General features: G+C 38.9%; 1 protein-coding gene across 1 annotated transcript in view; it reads right to left on the reverse strand.

Moving 5' to 3' along the window:
• The window catches only part of CCDC158 (coiled-coil domain containing 158), an 85,257-nt gene extending 79,388 nt beyond the window's left edge, over positions 1 to 5,869 (reverse strand). Inside the window, exons 1-2 of the mRNA XM_023530854.1 lie at positions 5,756 to 5,869; positions 789 to 831 (exon numbers count right to left, since the gene is read on the reverse strand). The gene's annotated coding sequence lies outside the window, so the exon portion shown is untranslated. The remainder of the gene's footprint in view (positions 1 to 788; positions 832 to 5,755) is intronic.
• Between the last annotated feature and the right edge of the window lie 15 nt (positions 5,870 to 5,884).

Genomic DNA, 5,884 nt, shown 5'->3' on the forward strand with positions numbered 1-5,884 from the left:
ACTAAGATAGAAATAAGGATTCTATACCTCAAAATAATTAGAGTTAACTGAGATAACACATGAGCAGCCTTAATAAATAGTATTTGCCTCAATTTATATGTATATAGTACCACATAATACTAAAACATGAACAATAATGTCTTTATAATTTAAGCCGTGTATACTGACTCACTTTTCCATGATAAATGGCTCTATTTTTCTACTTATCTAGAAAAATGTAAGTTTCATATAGGTCCACTAGCAGGAAGGAAAGTGGGTGTAGATTGTATTGAGTAAACACAGAGATCATTATAATGTAATATAAAATAAGCTATTTAAGATCATACTTGATCAGTACATGATATTGTCTTATTTGTAGAACGGAAGAAGCACAGAACTTAGAATCAGGAAACTTAATTCTGTCATTACTCACTTGTGAGAACACAGGCAAATCTTTTCATGTCTGAGCCTCAATTTCCACCATCACTAAATGAGATTACAGCTGTGTTTTCCAAAATTTTTTTAAGCATTGGAAGCCTTTTTTTAAATCTTCAGAGCCCCAACTACACACCATCCTCTCTGCCCCTGAGATATCTTTATGGAATGCAGAAGGCTCCACTGAGCATTGTTTGAAAACCACAGATAAAGCCCTTATAATTTTATTGTCTTAGATATTCTAGCCTAGGCATTCAAGTTCAAGGCTTCAGTTTCTAAAATATATTAGCCATAGACAGAGGTATAAAAAATTAATGTACCAGTTGTACATGTTCACAATTCTTAAATATAACTCCAAGTAAAACGAGAAATACCTTAATATCTGGATATTCTTATTTTCACTTATCGTATTAACACCTGAAAAACAAAATATTTTGAAATCTGCTTATTAATATATAATGCTTCATTACCCAAAATTTATTATTTTCCAAAAGTTCAATTCACAAGTTTATTTTCATTACTTAAGATCTTGACAACACCTAAAACATACACACATACAACAACAGCATCAAAAACCTTTAATTTTTTTTCTTTAGGCTTATCTTGTATATGAAAGTATATATTTATGGCATTTATCTTGGCTATGTTTGTACAACAGAACATGTTCAATTATATGCTCCCTCTTGGTCCAATGCTAATTATGTTGATATAGATCTTATTAGCATTATCAAGATAATGCAGCAAGTAAATCTATAGACACATGCCCTGTCCCTTCTCACATGTACATTCCTACATTCCTAGACTTGACCTTTCTCTGGGTACTGTTCAATCTGACATAAATAGATCACCTGTCTTCTGACCATTTAAACTGATTTTCATTGCTTAGCGAGGCTTTGACCAGGCAACAGCTCTTGTGCTTGGTTAGAAAAGTTACTGGATAGAGGAACTTCTGCTGGTGGGTCAGAAATAGGTCTATAAATTTTAAGCAGTGGAGCTCAGATGATAATCAGTTAGGATTTTTGGAATATTTCAGTGGAATCTAAGTGAGCAGTTGCCACATTGGGAAAATGAGTGACAATATTCTATGTGCAGAATTAGGACTGATGAACAGAAGTAAAGGGAGGTAGATTCTAGTTCAGGGTGGAGAGGGGCTTTCTAAAAACTAGAGCACCGTGAATATATATACGTATATATATGGTGGGCCTCCTTGTGAAGTATCCAAGCTGAGGGTGGATGAGCATTTGTTAGGTTGACAATTGCTACTGGCTGTCCTTTCTTGGGAAGAGTATTGGACCAGAAGATCTCTAAAATCTTCTCCAACTTGGACATTCTGTGATTTCCTATGGAAAACATTTAGTAAAAGATGACCAAAAATATGATGACTTCTCATTGATGATTTCAGTCAACAAAAAAGCTAGATAGAGACAATTCCACCACTTCCGTTAAGTTTCATGCTATTTTGTTTTTAAATTGTGGCCCTAGATAAATTTTAATGAATATATGTTCCTTTAATATCTCTGCATATATGTGTACAGTCATCTTAAATTCATCTTATCTCAAATTTGGTCTCTTCACATTACCACCTAACCTGCTTTCTAGGCTGATCTTGGATGATGATATCATAAACCCAACTTCCCAAATTAGATATTTCTGTATCTTTCTTCATCGAATCTTCATCTTCTCAAACTCCATATCCAATTAGTTGCCACATTCTGTTGAATCTATCTCTTTAATATCTTTTAACTCAGTGAAGAAACATTAAGTGTGTTCATAAGTCATAAGGAATCCTTGAATATGTAATTTAATTTTGGTTCCACTGTATTCTTTCATGCTTTAATCAACTCTTGCCAGACCTACTATAAAATACCACAAAATGATCTTCCTAGATTCAGATTCTTACAATTTTTAAGAGTTTCCTTTAAAATCAGAGCCATTTTGTCATATCTTGCTTGAAGACTCAGGTTTGAACTAAGACTAACACCCAAAGCCCTTTATGATCTGGCCTAACCAATCTCTCAGCTTCATCCTTATCTTCACTCTCCTAACATATACTGTGACCCAGTCGAGGTCTACTTGCTGTATCCTGAGCGTGTTCTGCTGTTTTAGGACTCTGCTTTTATTTATACTCTTCTCTTAGTTCCTTCTTTCCCTCCTAACAAAATCTCTACAGTTCAGTTTTTAGGAATGTGCAGAAAGAGGTTCAACACTGTATTACTGGTGGCAGTGTACATTGATCCAGTTTTTAAAATCAGTATTCTAATAACAAAAGAAAACTGCCTAAGGCCTCTGAAAAATGATTTCATGTAAGGGACTAGATTTAGAGAACATGCTCTCCTTACTCTTCCCACATCAAAAGTAGTAAGCTTCAATTAAATCATTCATTCATAGAAAGCACTTGGCACAGGGCCTGGCACTTGGTAAGCATTCAATGATTATTAATTACAAAAGAAACAAATCAAAAATATAATTTTGGGGAGTGGCTAAGTGCAATGATGAGAATAACGCAGGGCAGCAGTACAACAGAGAAAGTTGAGGCTACCTAGTTAAAGTCAGGAAAGGAGGTAGTATTTGAGCTGAATGACAAAAGGAGTCAGCCCCACAGCAGACTGAAAAAGATCCTAAGAGGAAATACCACAAGCAAAGGCCCTGAAATGAGAGATGAGAAGGACTCAGTGCTCACGGCCTAGGAAGGCAGCTAGTGAGGGTTCATGTAGATAAGGAAGGATGAGGGGCCTACTTAGGGACAGCCAACTGTGTACTGTGTCCAAAGCAACACTGTGCTTATTAACACTTTCTTTCCTAAAAAGTCGTTGGTGAGGTTGGCAGTGGGTAAGCTCACACGGCCTTGGAAAGACCATACTGAGGACTTTGGGGTTTATTCTAATTGCAAAAAGCTATTGGAGGATTTTAATCAGGAGCATGTAATCTTCCAGGAGCTGGGTGGAAAATATAGTGAGTAAAAGAGGCCAGTTATGAGGCCATTGGAGTAGCCCAGCAGAAGGACTAGAACTTTACTCTACCGTGGGCCAGTGATCCAAAGTGGATTGGAGCTGAGGTTGGGAATGGGGATTGACTGCAAAAGGGGATGAGAGACTTTTCTGGGTAATGGGAATGTTCTAAAACTGAATTGTGGTAATTGCACAACTCTGTAAATTTACTAAAAATCATTGGATTTTATACTTTAAATTGGTGACTTTTATGGTATGTAAATGGTACCTCAAAAAAGCATGTCAAAAAGAAAGTGGATGGGCTACCTTTTGTATGTACATTTTTGTGATGTTTTGTGGGGTATGAGTAGGGGTGCAAATTAGTTGCCTAGGTCCCAAAACTCAATTAAACTTGAATACTTGTTTTTTTTCCTGTACCCTGAAAACTCCAAATTATCTTCATTTCAAAATGACTAGGGGTTGCTTTCAGACAGATTCTAACATCCCCTCACATGGAAATACTTCAGCTTTGCCTGTTTTCCCCAGGCCTAGAACTCAATCCCCAGTTGTCTGCAACTCTTATTTGATATACGTACATATGATGTATATCCAATAACATCTTAGCTAAGGACCAAGCCTAAGTCACTTTGAACCTTTATTCTCTTAACCAGAGCAAACATATAATAATAGAAACACATTCGAAAGTTTAAAAATTATTTTAAGTGCTAGACTACCTAAGCACCTAATTTTTTCCTTCTTACCAAATTCCTTGCTCAAATCTTTTCCTTAGGATTTACAGGGTTCAAGAAAATATTTAGTGGTCCCACTACAATACCTGCCACTGCCCCAGCTGGAGAGGTTTAAAATATTCATCAATAAGGTTTGATTCTATGATTTATAAGCATGATCATATATATTACTTTCCTGTAGTAACAAATTACCACAAGTTTGGTGGCTTAAAACAACAGCCATTTATTCTCTTATAGTTCTGGAGGCCAGAAGTCTAAAATCAGTCTCATGGAGCTGAAATCAAGGTGCTGGCAGGGGTGCACTCCCTCTGGAGGCTCTAGGAAACACATTCCTTGCCTCTTTCAGCTTCTATTGGCTGCTGGCATTACTTAATATGTGGTCTTATGACTCCAATCTCTGCCTCTGTGGTCACGCTTTATTCTTTTCTATCAAGTCTTCCTCTGCCCGTCTCTTATAAGGATATTTGTATTTAAAGCTCACCCAGGTAATTCAAGATAATGTCATTTCAAGATCTTTGACTTAATCATACATGCAAAGATCCCTTTTCCTTATAAGTTACAGGTTCCAGGGTTTAGAACCTGATATTTTTGAGTGGTCCTTAGCCTACTATCTGCCATATAACTGGGGGCCACTTAATTTGGAAACAGGTTCACAAGAGGCCCTATATAAAAAATTGAGGAGTTTTAAAGTGAGTGACCCTAACGTACCAGACAACACTGAGTCTTCTTTGTAAAACACAGTATCAAGGGCTTTGCACATATACAGAATAAACTGTTAATTTCTACCCTCATTTGTCTTTAGGAGTATAATAATATCGCTATGGCATAAGAGCCATTTTATACACTATTATTAAACTGTATATGATTAAAAACATTAAGTGTGGTACAGAGGTGGGAAGACCAGCCCTCTCTCACCACTCCCCTATCCCCACTCCCATGACTTTACAGAGAAACAGTCCCCCCCAGCTTGTCTCTGGAATATGTGGCCCTTTTCTTTCCTAAATGGGATGCTGAGAGAAGCAGCAAATAGCGGTTGCCAGTCAAAACCCTAAGAAATGTCCGACCTCGCTTTTACTTTTCCCTGCCCATAAGGTACAACAACAAAACCCGGAACAGCCCGAGTGGGAGACTGGAGCAGAGTTTTGTGGAAAAGGACAGGCTTATTTCTGAACTCATTTCTAATTGATGCTGATAATGGGGCCGAGCCAGACTCTTAATGTCACTTACAGAGAGGGTTCCAGCTAAAAGGGCCCTTGCACAACATTTAATACAATCTCATTTTGGATAAGAGGTTGATGACTGTCCAAGGCTAGACATTCCTTTTTAACTCCATCTCTCCCCTATCCCTTTACCCTGTCCGCCTGAAGCGGGGTAGGAACAGGAGTTAGCAGTAACTTTGGGACAGGATCCGCAGTGATTCACCCCAAATCGAATACTCTGTACAGGGCCCTGTGATCCCAGAGTTACAGTCACCGTCCCCTGAGGTCTTGCGATGCCCGAAAACAACAGCAATCTTTACGATAAAGAAACAATTTATTGGGCATCTACCATGTGCAAAACAAACACAAAGGTCTGCGAGGTTCCAGAAATGACGACGCTGCTCCGGGTCCTCGGGAGGACGACCCACCCTCACCCAGTCCCAGAGGCCGAGCCCCGTCTTCGTACCTGCAACCAACACCTCACCTAAGAGACCGGCCGCATCCCCGCTGGGGCGCAGGCAGCCGCGGAGGCCGCGCTTGCGTCAACCGGGAGGCGGCAGCGGCGGCAGCGCGAGACGCTGCCCCGCCCACCCCA

This window comes from Pteropus vampyrus, unplaced genomic scaffold (genome assembly GCF_000151845.1).
Source record: "Pteropus vampyrus isolate Shadow unplaced genomic scaffold, Pvam_2.0 Scaffold56, whole genome shotgun sequence".
Taxonomy (NCBI): domain Eukaryota; kingdom Metazoa; phylum Chordata; class Mammalia; order Chiroptera; family Pteropodidae; genus Pteropus; species Pteropus vampyrus.